General features: G+C 39.7%; 1 protein-coding gene across 1 annotated transcript in view; it reads left to right on the forward strand.

The window, feature by feature from the left end:
• The window catches only part of AKAP6 (A-kinase anchoring protein 6), a 595,413-nt gene that overhangs the window by 106,383 nt on the left and 474,390 nt on the right, over positions 1-14,640 (forward strand). The window contains exon 5 of the mRNA XM_027111037.1: positions 1,443-1,654. The gene's annotated coding sequence lies outside the window, so the exon portion shown is untranslated. The remainder of the gene's footprint in view (positions 1-1,442; positions 1,655-14,640) is intronic.

A 14,640-nucleotide genomic window follows, 5' to 3' on the forward strand; every position in this document is an offset into this window, starting at 1 on the left:
TTGGTGTGGCATGTGGCCTAAGATAAAGGGTGGGAGTCAGGCTCTGCGCATGACTGAGAGCATGGATGACTTGGGCAGGCAGCTTCACATCTTGCTCTTGGCCTCCCAATTCCTCATTAGGTGAAGTAAGAATAATCCTGGCTTTGCATCAGGGAGGGGATGCTCTGTGCATAGCTGATGGTGCACCCTGCTAGGATCTTGGCATCTTTCAGGCATTTTATCAGCCCCCATTTACCAAGCCACTGCCTGAATTCCTTCTGCTATTTCATCTCCCCATCCCCCATGCTGCTGGTTAACAATGCCATTTAAAATCTCAAGTAGGAGGGGACGACATAATTGTCTCATTAGATTTGGGGGTTTTAGAATGTTGTTCTTCCCCAGAGTTGTGCAGATAGAGTGGATGTATGTAGGTCAGCTTGATTCTCTCTCTATCCGTGGTCTGAGAGTATTAAATATGCAAGAGATGGCTGCTTTGTCCATGTCTCCTTCTCCCCAGTTCGCATCACATAATGTTTGTTTCTGCTCAGGAGTGGAAAGAAATGATTGCTTTAGATTTGCTTTTCTTTTACGAACTACAGAAATACCTCACTATGTCTTATCTAAATGTGGCTTTTCACACAGTTTCAGCTTTTGTGGGGGGGAGGGCTGTGAGTAATTTCCTCCTGTGTGTCTCATTTCCCCATAGGGAGGAAAACAGAACCCCAATGTTTGGAATGCCAATGATTTGGAAGTTTCTAGCAGGTCTGCCATTTGTTCCAACTACCAGGTTTGGTCCCAGAAAAAGACTCTTGCATTTTGGCTCTGAGTGGTAGGGGTTCTCTGCATGTCAAAGGAAGGGGCCTGAGAAGTTGAAGGTGATGTGATGTGCCCCCTAGATTCTAAACCTCCTTCCATGTGCCTGCCTATCCAATGCTCAAGTGAGAGCTGGGGCTAGTCTGCGTGAGAAGGTTCTGTGTCACGTGTCATGTGTCTGGGTTGGAGTCCATCAGTGGAAATGATTAGGACAGACTTTGTTGGTAGGAGTTTGTCCATATTCTGAGAATTAAACCCTATTTTCTTTAGAATTAGAGTCACTTTCTCAGCTGTTTATATTCCATTTTTAATTTTTTTTTCTGTTCCTTGCTTTGTTCTTTTCGTCTTTGACAAATGAGAAAAATTCTTTTTAATAACTTTTTAAAAAAGTAATTGAAATGCTGTCCAGAGAGGAAAAAGTAATCAAATTGCCTAACAGAGAAACATTGTCCATTTGAGTTTTTATTTGTTTTAGCGCTAAATCTAATTCCCCCCCCCCCTTTTTCTAAGTGTGTAACAACAAAGTAGGAGGTTATTTTTATTTTTTCCAAAATGACTTCAGGGAACTCCCTTTTAAACCTATGGATTTTAGCCCAATGAGGGATCCTCTTCCTTTGATCTAAATTTTGCATATTGTCTGTTTCTTACAGGGCTTCCGTATTGTCTCAGGCTCCACTGGAAATGCAGCAAGGATTCCTAGCACATCCCAGTTGCCATAGCAACAGCAGTCTTTCCCATAATGAGCTGCATCATCTGAACTGATGTCACAGCATCATGCAGCAGGTCAAACAAGGCATCTCCTAGTATTGCATCCTACAGATGTGCTGTAAACATCAAAAGAAGGCGGTGGGAGCAGGAGATGGTGAGTGTTAAATGTCTGGGCCTTAATTTTATGGCTGTTTTCTTGGTTAGTCGGTGTCTGCTAAGGCGGTGATGGGGGGATGTTGTCTGCTTAAAATGGACTAGGGAAAGAAGGGCTGTTTTACCTAAATCTGTTTTCAGGCTGCTGGGTTAAGACAAAGGCCTATAAGAGTCATAGAGGGATCAAAATATGTGGAATTATTCTTGTTCTATCTCTGCCTGTTATTTTTAGTGTTCTCATGGAATTTTTCATAAACATAAGATATTTTTCTATTGCAAAACCCCAAATAGGCTCTAAATTGAGCAGTTCACAGTATTTAAAGATTGTAAAGATACATATTTCCTTTTTATGGGGAGAGCTCATTGGTCCCCTATTTGTTCTTGTGATTTATGAAATATTAAGTGATTTACAGTATGAAATTCAGTATTTACCTCGGTTGGGTTTCAGTTTCTTCATGGCAAGGAACGAATGCTGAATAAGCATTTGACATAGCCCTGATGTGAAAGGGGATCTCTTGAATGTTCAAGACAGAATTTTTTAAAAACATAGAGACCCAAACAAAATGAAATTACTTGAGCCTATTGATGTACATGGTAGTCCTTCGACCCGTGTCCTTCATAGTTAGTTGAAAGACTGCCACAATATTTTTTCATCTCTAGCTAGTCCTCAAAATAGCTGGAGTTATCTGCAGGCTGACTTGTAACAAGTCTCCTCTCTGCGGCAGTTGCAGTGAAGGGTAACCCTATGGAGAGCCTCTGCAAGTGGCAATGGTGTTGCTACCTCTTGCTTAACTTTAACCAGAATCTGATAAGATGAATAAATAGCAGAGTCCTCAGTGATTGTGGCGAATACAGATCTCTGGGCTCAGTCATAACCTCAACTCAATTCTGAAACTCTATGTAAACACGTATGGTGCTTATTTCAACTCCTAGCTTTGTCTTTAGGCCTCTTCATTATTATTATTGTTTTTTCTAAAAATTATGACCTGACATTATCAGATAAGGAGCAGTGAGTTGTCTTTTGTTTTGGGCAATGGATTTCCCCGGTGCAGCTGATTGCTACTAAGGGAAGGAAAGGAGGAGGTGCATGTCAGTCCAATTGATCAGTGTGTCCACTTGGGATCAGGGAGTGGTCTTTGGCTCAGTGCTGCCAAGCTGATAGTTTTTATTTGAAAAGTCGTACAGGAATGAATGACAACCCTTGAGTTCCTCTTCTTTGAGGCTGTTTATTGAGCCTAAAAGAGATGTATCACAGGAAGCAGGAAAAGCAATACCTCTTGCTAGCTTGGAGTGATTTGTTTTTTTTGTTGTTTTGTGTTTTTTTTTTTGCACAGAGTCGAGCCTATTGGTCCCATTAGGCGCTAGCTGGGATGAAAGATCTTGGATTTAATTAGTTTGTTTATACACATCACACACATGCTGCTCTTGGTCCTTTAAGTTTATGTGCCTGACATGCAGCTGTTTGGGATGGGAGAGGTCAGCTCAGCCTGGCTTTATCGCAGGCACTTAGGAGCATGGGTTCATTGCCTGCTTTTTTTATGTCGTAAAATGTGAACAGAAAGCTCTGCTGGGACTTCTGGGTGTGAATACAGCTAAGTCAGAAGCTCTAAGGTGACAGGGAGGAGTGCTAGATGGTGATGGGGGAGGGGAAAGTGCGTCTAGTGGCTAGATTATGGGTCTGGAGAAAATCACTCAGTGGCCATTGGAATTCATTTAAAGTATTACTTGCAAGGAAAAGCAATGAAGAAAGACTTGTTTTGGTAACATAAATTGCTAGGAATAAAAATAACCAAAGGCAGCATTTTAAGGAGTTTCCTATTTGCTTAATTTTTGTTTCTTTTGTCTAACAGTGCTCTCAGCTGCTTCATCATGGGTGATTTGTACCATTACTGGAAGTCGCAGAAGCCAGATTCCTTAAAGGCAATGATAGGAAAAGTGGAGTCATGCTTTGAGGGTGGGGAAGGCGCTGGAGGGTGTGGGCTGACGCAGTTATCTGGTAGAATCTCCTTCCAGTTTAGAGGAGCCTGTGATCTCTCCTCACCTCTGCAAATGTTCAAAATGCTTTTGTAGTTCCCCAACTTTATGCTTTTGTGCTCTTTTTGCTCTAGGAGAACAAAGCCCTAGTAACGGGAGCTGTCGTCCTGGGTGCTCGTTTTCTTTGCAGAGGGCCACAGCCTGTGCTGCTCTCTGATTAGCTGTGTGTCTTAATTACTGGCTAAGGCTATTTCGGTTGTCTTAGTTTAATATATCCCCAAGGGGTGGATGGGGTGTGTGTGTGTATGGGGGAAGGGAGAGATTGCTCTATGGCTGCATTTTGTGGTGTTTCACTGAAACTTTCTAGAATTTAGAGAATTTTATTTCACAGTGATTAGTGAAAGATCATTAAGATCATATTTATTGTGTGGCCAAGTTTAGACCATGGAAGCCTAACAAGAAACTAACTTCTTCCATGCTTTTGGTTATGGCTTTCTTCACTGAATTACAAAGGTACAAAGAAGTTAATTCTTTGTAGATAACTAGGCCATGGTGGGGTGATAAAAAGAAAAATCATAGTAACAACCACAGCTCTTATTTATTCAATTCTTATTATGTAGTGGCACTGGACTAAACATTGTATGTAACTTATTCAGCCCTTATAATGACATTATGAGATAGAGAGTAACAATCTCATTTTATAGGAGGATTAAGTTATTATTATTTACATTTTACAGAAACTAAGTTTTAGCCAGGTTACCAAATTTGGCTAAGGTCATATAGTTAATAAGTTATTGGACCAGGATTCCAAATCGATGTGATTTGACTGTGATGTCCACCTGCTTACCCACAGTCATCTTAGTTTTATAACATCTTAACTGTGTATACCATAAGAGCAGTCATCTTTACTCTATCAAACTCACCCCACCCTTCTCATTGTAATTGGAAAATCAGATTTCACACGTAGAATGAAATCTCATTTACCGCACTAAGATCCATTTTACTACAGGGATGAGCATGAATCATGGTCAGATTCTACTCTGATCCCGGAGATTAAAGTAATGCAGACTTGATGCTCAGACCTTTTGCCAGTACCCTTGCTTGACATATCTTTCTAGCAGGATCTGAGGATGGGAAACGCTACACAAATGAGTGTGGGCATGATGGAGTTGTAATAAAAGCAGGTCTTACCTGAGTCAGTAATGATTCAAGTTTGTTGTACCTGTCTTACCAGCTACATATGTAGTGCTCTGCTAACTTTAAGACATTTGAATTCCTTGCCAGCACCAGCAAGGAATAGAAGAGTAGACTTCTCTTACAGTCAGGAAGGTGTAATCCATCTCATGGGTTAGGAAGATAAAAGAGAGTTATTTTGCTGAGTATCATCAGTGGCTGAATCTAAATGCTGCCTACCTCTGACAAAGTACAAGAATGACCGTCTGTGCAACATCCTGGAAGCCTTGTGTTTGAGGAGAGCTGCTATAGTCATCTCTGCATCATCTTGCCCATATCCACGCCCAGTGTCATTATTGGGCCATAAGGGCTGTTCTTTGTTTGACTGTGGGGCTAATGCACACACTGACAGCACGTTGATATTGATTCCGGTATGATGAATACTTAGAAATATTATTCCACAGAGCTCATTAGCCACTACTAGGTTCTGGGAAGAAGTTAATCTTTGTCCTAGCCTGTTTCAATGAGGCCCAAGCTCGTGTCTGCATGAGCTACAGGGATTAGAGGCTGACCAGAAAGCAACGGAGTTGCTGGGTGCAGTGACCACAGGAGTTAGGCTCTATTTAGGGAATAAAAAAGCCAGTGGAATTTAGGGAAGTTGGTAGTCCTGCTACATGTCTCAGGTTTCCTTCTATTTCCAATCCTAGAACCAGGGAATGATAACTTGTTTTGATCCTATGTATTCAATTCAATTTAACACCTATTTATTGAGTATCTACTATGTGCCAGGCAATGTTAGGAACATAGCAGTGGGACAAGACAGATGCAGATCTCTTACCCCACTGCATTCTAGCGGCAGGAGTGGAGGTGCGGAGATAAAAATAAACAGATAAATTTACAGTGGAATAATTTATTCTCTTTGATACTGTAATACTATTTCCATTTACTTCTATTCCAGAGATACACCCATTATCTCTGCACATATGCATATATGGTCTACATGTGGAGGTAAAATTGCTGCATTGAATAATAGGTTTGGTTTTTCTCTTACTTTTTTATATAACATTCATTTTTATTTAATAGCTGCCTTCATTAGATATTCATTGAAAAGAGGTTCACTGTAAGCAAGAAATAGGTGCGGGAAAGAGGTTGAGCATCTAGAATTTTTTTATATCAAACTTTCAATACAAATTAAAAAATAAAAATTATTTTGTTCCAGTCAGCAAAGAAAAATAAACTGTGGGCACATCAGACTAGGAAAGAGGAAATGCAATGTTAAGTGAAAAAAAAGGGGAGCAGTGTGAACTAGCAGAATAGTTCAGTCCAAACTTTTTAAAGATGCTGGAGTTGTTTTCATTTTTCTACCTTGACAGGCTTAAGCCCTGTGATTTTTGCTTGATTTCCATAGAGCATCTCCATCACTTTGGCTTTGGTGGAGCCAAGTAGCTTTGGTTTTTTCTTCTTGAGTTTGGATTAGAATCTTGCTGGGTGTGAACAAAGCCAATTTGGTGATTAGCATTTTGTTTGTATTAAGCTATTCTGAAAAGTATAATTGTAATTAAATAAAAAGCACATGTCTGTCTCAATTGACATAAACCTGACGTATGGAAATATGAAATGTATATGACAGATCAGTTTAAGGAGTTTTTTTCATTTTTATGGAAGATATTTTTAATCTTTAAAAACTGTCCAGTAAGCCCTCTAAATGGAACATTCCAGCTAGCATGCTGGTGGAGGTATGTGCCAGTCACCTCCAGCTACAAGCAGGCTGTTTATTCACCCTAGTATGCCTTACAAACGTCACTTTAAATGGGAAGCATTTGTCTAAACAATCATATTAACTAATGTATTCAAAACTATGATTGTGGGACTTCCCTGGTGGTCCAGTGGTAGAGTCTGTCTTACAATGGAGGGGATGTGGGTTCGATCCCTGGTCGGGGAACTAAGATCCCACATGTTGTGGGGCAACTAAGCCCGTGAACTGCAACTACAGAGGCCACGTGCTCTGGAGTCTGTGCGCCACAACTACGGAGCCCACGTGCCACAACTAGAGAGAAGCCCATGTGCCACAATGAAGACCTGACATAGCCAAAAAATTAAATAAATAAATAAATAAACATGAACAAAAACCAAAACTATGATTATATTTTTTTAAATGTTATTTATTTATTTTCCTTATTTGTTTTTGTTTTTTGGCTGCCTTGGGTCTTAGTTGCAGCACTCGGGATCTTTGTTGAGGCGTGCGGGATCTTTTTGTTACAGAGCGTGGTCTGCTCGGGCTTTTCTCTAGTTGTGGCGTGTGGGTTTTCTTTCTGTAGTTGTGGTGCGTGGGCTCCAGGGCACATGGGCTCTGTAGTTTGTGGCATGTGGGCTCTCTCGTTGAGGTGCGTGAGCTCAATAGTTGTGGCACGCGGGCTTAGTTCCCCTGCAGCATGTGGGATCTTAGTTCCCCGACCAGGGATCAAACCTGCGTCTCCTGCATTGGAAGCTGGATTCTTTACCACTGGACCACCAGGGAAGCCCCTCAAAACTATGACTGTATTTTCATGAAATTTTTCATCCTTCACACGCGTGTGTGAAGGATGTCTGACTTGTGACAATCACTTGTGGATTGACTGTTCCTCTTTGATGGCAATTGCACATACCCAACTCTATAGATGGGCCATGAATGGGAAAGTTTTTCAGGGGAGTATCACTTTTTATAGGACGTTGGCTATAGCAACAGACTTTTAGGTATTTTGAATTAATAGGGCTGAAGATTTCATTTCCACAAGCACATACCTATCAACAACTGAATCCCCCAGTTGGTTTTAAGACTTGGTGAAGACAAAGGAGAGACTTTTTCCCTTGTAAGCCACCAGCCATGTTTTTCTCTGTTCTTTAGCTGTAGGGCATGCTCCAAACTCTTCCAGCCATCTTGCATTTGTTTGCTTTGAGTCACAAGGGGAAGTGGGAAGAGAATGTAGAACCTTTAGAGCAGGGTCTCAAACTGGGTGATTCCTGAGCTTGTTTTGTATAGCTGCAGGGCAGGCTTCATGGACTGGCAGCCTATGTCGCAGCATAGGGCCCTGCGCTGAGAGGGGTCCACACCTGGTTTAATGCTCTGCTATTGCCAGCTTGCAATTATTAGTAATTTTTGAGCAAGGGGTTCTTCATTTTTATTTTACACTGGACCCTGCAAGTTACCTAGGCAGTTTTGTATGGCCCTTTTGATATAAAAAATTGACACACAAATCTGAGTTTTAAGCTTCTCTTTAAGAATTAGATGATGTGACTCACTTGGCAAGAGTTGACTGCCTTAGATGGAGCAGTATTCTCCAGTTCATCACGGTCTCCCCGCTACTCCCATCCATTTACCCCCACTGCTGCTGCTTGAACCCTGTGGGTATTTGAGTTTGAGACTTCTATTCCGGAATAATTCAAATGGCAATTGTAGAGCTTAAAAAAACCCAGAAGGACCATTGTCAAACAACCCAGAGAAAAGATGCCATGCATAGTAATTTAGAAGCATCCATGGTAATTCACCACCATGCACACTAGTTCAGTGGCATTTCTTTTATAGGCAATGGGGGGGACATATTACATTGTACCTGAAGATATTTGATAGGTCAGGATTATTTGTCACCACCACTGCTTTCAGGGGAGAAATCAAATGTTCTTTGCAAAGCAAGCTAATTAACCGTCCTGTTGGTTCATTGTTTATATTAATTTTCCCGCCCTTTGTTTACTACTTGATTACTTTTATCCCCTGCTTTGTTTAACTTTATTTAAATTACACAACATTTTTATGCTGGCTGGGTATTTTTTTAGCGCTTTTTTTTCCCCTCTATTCTTTCTTTCCAGGAGGCTAGGGGCCTATAATTTGAGATTATATTACTGTAGGAAGAGTTCACTTTTTTTTAGTTAAAAAGGGAATTGCAGTCAATATTTATAATGAACCCTTCTCCAGCAAGGGATCTCCAGCCATGCTAATGTTAATGTTCATAAGTCCAGATCTGCCATTACTATTTATAATAATGAGATGCTGGTGACAGACTCCTGGACCTTATAGTAGGTGAAGCATTCTCACCCATCATGTCACAGTGAAAAGATACTGTATTAATCTACAGATGTGCAGAGAAATGTTAGAGAATTAACATGAATGATGGTATTTGCTGCACTGGAAAAAGGTTAATTTTTTGGCTGTGTGACAGTAAACAAGGACCTGACAAATCCATAAGGGGCTTTTGTCACATCTTAGAGATGGAGTCTTCTCTAAGGATCAAGCCCCAAGGACTCACAGCTTTACGCTGTACCCTGTAACAATCCTAATGCCCACCATGCCCACCACTGTATAAGCTGTAAAGCCAGCTGTTTCAGATAATTTCATCAGCAGTCAACAATCAACAGATGTGTCAAATGTCTACCATGTGCAAGACCATGTGCTGAAGAAACACTTTACCAATTAGGACAACCAAAGGCAAGCACATGTATATTACTTGGAGAGCTTGTCATAGATTTAACACTGTGTTGTCTGGGCTCTGCTTATAGACAATTCTGATTAGTTCTCGCCTTGCTCTAGAGGTACTCTGAGATGGGGCTCCAGGTATATCTGGGGCTGCCATCTCATCTTCTATTCTTTTCATTCAATTCCTTGATTTAAATGTTTTTTCTTAAATAACTCATTACATTTTCTGGCCCACTCAGAATCTTTGTTTCCCACCCACTCTCAGCTTTTTCAATTCTTAGTGCTCATCCTTTGTTTCTATCCCATCAGTCTCCAATCACTGTAACCTTCTGGGATAGCTGTGAATCCACCAAAATCCTCCCCACCAGCAGCACCCCAGGCCCCCATCTTCCCTGCTACTGTTTATTCCCATTATATTAGCATAAAAATAGCCCATCTAAAACCAAATGACACTTCAGCTCCCCTTGTGAAGTAATCTGCTTACATTTAGCTTTAAATATTTAATTCAAATATTGCACTGTATTTAACCTGTTTTTTGTTTTGCTGTGAATTAAAAGAGAATGAGTCTAAAACACATATTAGTCACTCTTCCAGGCAATCTATGTGAGACATCAACTAGAAATTACCAAAATAGCAGGGCCTTATGTGGTAGAAGACTACATGCAAAATTAAAACAGGTGTACAAATGTAGTTAAAAATTTTTGTCCTTCAGTGTTATTACTACATTGCATTTTCAATTAAAAATAAATAAAAATGGGGGGAGGGGATGGTGAGAAGGTAGGCATCACAGCAAGCCTCCAGAGAGAAACACATTTCTTCAGCCTTGGCTAGGAGTGGCACGCAGCTTATAGAACACTGAGAATATCTGTCTCAGAAGAGCAGCTGCTTGAAAAGAAAGAACAGACCTAAAAATAATGGTAAAAAATAAAAACAACCACAAAACAGGCATGATTGCTCAGAGAACTAATAAAGAATCAGATTGATGAATTAAAATATTAGAGTTTTCACTAATTTAGTATTAAATAATTGATAACATGATTTTTAAGCATTTGAATTTTGACTAAACTGAAAATGAATATGCTAAGAGGCAGAGGACCAAGAAAAAGGTAACATAACCAGCTTAAGAAGAGACATGTTTCACCATGTTATTTTTTACTTAGAGAGTTTTTCCTTTTGGTCCTTGCTCTGGTTAGTATTATTAGGTTTATTGGTTGTGAAGGTGAATAAACCCATTTATTTTGTTTTAATTAAAAAAAAATTTTCTTTAAGAAAATAACAAAAATCATGGTCTCTGGCATGATGTTTTTTTCTGGTTCTCAGTTGCTAGATCTTAACTCCATCCTTTTGTAATTACTACTTACGCTTAATACCCAAACACGAAGTAGTAAAATGAGTGCTGTCAACCAGTTTGAGGGGAAAACAAAATGCTCCTTTTCAGAGATACTCTAGAATCTCAAGTGGTGGTAGAAAGGCCACGTTACCAAATTTAAAGTGAATTTTTGCAATGGCTTGTACCAAATGAGAGATCTCTATTCTGGATTTTGGAATCCTAAAATCCAACAATTTACACATATGTATGTGACTGATATTCTCTGTGCAGGAGATTAGTGGTGGGGGAGTTGGGCAGGGGTGGGTGGTCCCAAGAAGGGAGCAATAGCTTGCTTCCCTTTTGATCTCCTGGCACCCTAAACCTAAACAGTAAACAAGAACAGAGCCTGGCAGGGTGGGTTTTGGAGCCAGGCATATTTACATTTGAATCAGCTCTAACATAAGATGATAAGATCTGTGATTTCGAGTTTTTTAGAGTGTCATTTTCCCCATATGTAACATGAGGAGAATATCCATTTTACAGAATGACATGAAGTATTTTTATGTAAAGTTACTAGCACAGAGCAGGCATTTGATAAATAAAAGTTATTATTATTTCGCTATTCACAAGTAGTGGGGTAAGATTATTACTCCCCCAAGAAGAAATTTAATTTCTCAACTTCAACCCTGAAACCAGTGAAATACTTTTCAGAGCTTTTATTAATGGAAAGAAAACCCCTTTAATATATTTTAAATGCTATAATATATTTTAAAGGCACATATATTATCTCACATAATTTCTTTTTCCTGCTTAAGTTTTCTTCATGGCATTTATCACCATCTGCAAACTACACATTTTACCATATTGTTTGTCTCCCCTTAGTACAAAGCAAGTTGCACGAAGGCAGAGATTTTTGTCTATTTTTTTTTACATCTTTATTGGAGTATAATTGCTTTACAATGGTGTGTTAGTTTCTGCTTTATAACAAAGTGAATCAGTTATACATATACATATGTTCCCATATCTCTTCCCTCTTAGGTCTCCCTCCCTCCCACCCTCCCTATCACACCCCTCTAGGTGGTCACAAAGCACTGAGCTGATCTCCCTGTGCTATGCGGCTGCTTCCCACTAGCTATCTATTTTACGTTTGGTAGTGTATATATGTCCATGCCACTCTCTCACTTTGTCACAGCTTACCCTTCCCCCTCCCCATGTCTTCAAGTCCATTCTCTAGTAAGTCTGTGTCTTTCTTCCCGTCTTACCCCTAGTTTCTTCATGACCTTTTTTTTTTTCCTTCTTAGATTCCATATATATGTGTTAGCATACGGTATTTGTTTTCCTCCTTCTGACTTACTTCACTCTGTATGACAGACTCTAGGTCCATCCACCTCACTACAAATATCTCAATTTCATTTCTTTTTATGGCGGAGTAATATTCCATTGTATATATGTGCCACATCTTCTTTATCCATTCATCTATTGATGGACACTTAGGTTGCTTGCATGTCCTGGCTACTGTAAAGAGAGCTGCAATGAAAATTGCGGTACATGACTCTTTGAATTATGGTTTTCTCTGGGTATGTGCCAGGTAGTGGGATTGCTGGGTCACATGGTAGTTCTATTTTTAGTTTTTTAAGGAACCTCCATACTGTTCTCCATAGTGGCTGTATCAATTGACATTCCCACCAACAGTGCAAGAGTGTTCCCTTTTCTCCACACCCTCTCCAGCATTTATTGTTTCTAGATTTTTTGATGATGGCCATTCTGACCGGTGTGCGATGATATCTCATTGTAGTATTGATTTGCATTTCTCTAATAAGAAATGATGTTGAGCATGCTTTCATGTGTTTGTTGGCAATCTGTATATCTTCTTTGGAGAAATGTCTATTTAGGTCTTCTGCCCATTTTTGGATTGGGTTGTTTGTTTTCTTGTTATTGAGCTGCATGAGCTGCTTGTAAATCTTGGAGATTAATCCTTTGTCAGTTGCTTCATTTGCAAATATTTTCTCCCATTCTGAGGGTTGTCTTTTGGTCTTGTTTATGGTTTCCTTTGACGTTTCATTAGGTCCCATTTGTTTATTTTTGTTTTTATTTCCATTTCTCTAGGAGGTGGGTCAAAAAGGATCTTGCTGTGACTTATGTCATAGAGTGTTCTGCCTATGTTTTCCTCTAAGAGTTTGATAGTTTCTGGCCTTACATTTAGGTCTCTAATCCATTTTGAGTTTATTTTTGTGTATGGTGTTAGGGAGTGTTCTAATTTCATTCTTTTACATGTAGCTGTCCAGTTTTCCCAGCACCACTTATTGAAGAGGCTGTCTTTTCTCCACTGTATATTCTTGCCTCCTTTCTATTTTGTTCATTGATGTTTCCTTAGCTCCTAGAATAGTGCCTGGCATGTGGTGGTGCTTGGTAAATTCTTGTTGCACGAATGAACGAATCCACGTAACCCTTTGAGAGAGGCAACTTGATTGTATTCAGTATGTAGAAAATGAATTCTCTTTTTCAGTGATGGTTTTCAAGGTTCTGAACACCTTTGAGTGATTCTTGCTATTCCAGATAGCATGTCAGGAAGCCCTTCTGGCTGATGGTTAAGCCATCATACACCATCCAGTATTCTAAATTCTTCCAATGAAAGCAGGGATATTGACCAGGCAGCTCTGATGGGCTTCTCCTCTCCATGGGGTTTCTAAGAGGGAGCTGGAGTTTCCTTGGTCATTTGAAAGATACATTGATTCTTCTACCAGTGGTTGTCTCTTTCTATCTCTTTAGTGAATTTGAGACTCCTTCAGGATCACTTATTTATTCTCCTTGAAATCATGAATTCTGAGCTGTAAATCTCAGATTGATTGATGGATTGGTGGGTTTCAAAGGAATCTTCAAGGAAAGTACCAGATAGGGAGAATAAGCCATGGCAGTCAACCCTTTCCTATTGCTATAAAAATTCTCTAATGAGAAATAAAGCAAAGCACAGGCACATAACAATATGCTTGCTTGGTCAGAAGAACATACCACTTCATAAATGAAGGAAATAATTAAGATAGCCGATTTCTGCTATATATTTTGAATTAGAGGCAAACTATCTTTTAACAGTGGATATCTATAGCTGAATTTTGTACCAAAGACATATTCTAAATGTCATGCTTTTGAACTATCTCTCAGCCAACAGGTGTGAGATTTTTTTCTTGAAATTCAAACCGTTTTGACAGCATCCTATTTTTAGAATGCCTTCCTCTTTTAAAAGGCAAAACAACATCCAAAAGCAATTAGAAAAACATCTTGAGAGAAGGCAGTGTTCTTGTTATACCATAATAATAATGGGCTGAATAAGAAAATGTAATGCTGTTAAATTTATAGTTCACAATGTTTTCATTAATTTTATTTTTAAAAATTTTATTTATTTTTGGCTGCCTTGGGTCTTTGTTGCTGCGCGAGGGCTTTCTCTAGTTGCGGTGAGTGGGGGTTCCTCTTCGTTGTGGTGCGCGGGCTTCTCATTGCAGTGGCTTCTCCTGTTGTGGAGCATGGGCTCTAGGTGTGTGGACTTCAGTAGTTGTGGCACACGGGCTCGGTAGTTGTGGCTTGCGGGCTCTAGAGTGCAGGCTCAGTAGTTGTGGCGCACGGGCTTAGTTGCTCCAAGGCATGTAGGATCTTCCTGGACCAGGACTTGAACCCGTGTTCCCTGCATTGGCAGGCGGTTTCTTAACCACTGCGCCACCAGGGAAGTCCTATATAGTGTTTTTATTTTATGGTTATGAAACATTTTTAATATATTTACTTTTAGCAACCTCATCATGCTATAGGATAAAAATTATGCCTTATGAAAGTTTCCTTACAGCTGCAATACATGCCATGGCCAGTTGCAGTACACAAGGACATTACTGTGTTCAAATAGCATGCTATTTTGATCTATTTCAAAGAGTCCTGGACTGGAAGTCAGGAATCTGAGTTTTAATTCCTGCTAATATAATCTTCCTGAACTGTAGTTTCCTCCACAGTAAAACAAAAGGTTAAAATAACTGATTTCTGTTTCCTTTTATCTCTAATATTTTATGCCTCACTTAAAGGGTTCTCCCTGTCTTTCAATTGT

Source organism: Aethalodelphis obliquidens, unplaced genomic scaffold (assembly GCF_003676395.1).
Source record: "Aethalodelphis obliquidens isolate GAN/ISIS:26980383/991018 unplaced genomic scaffold, ASM367639v1 scaffold10, whole genome shotgun sequence".
NCBI lineage: Eukaryota > Metazoa > Chordata > Mammalia > Artiodactyla > Delphinidae > Aethalodelphis > Aethalodelphis obliquidens.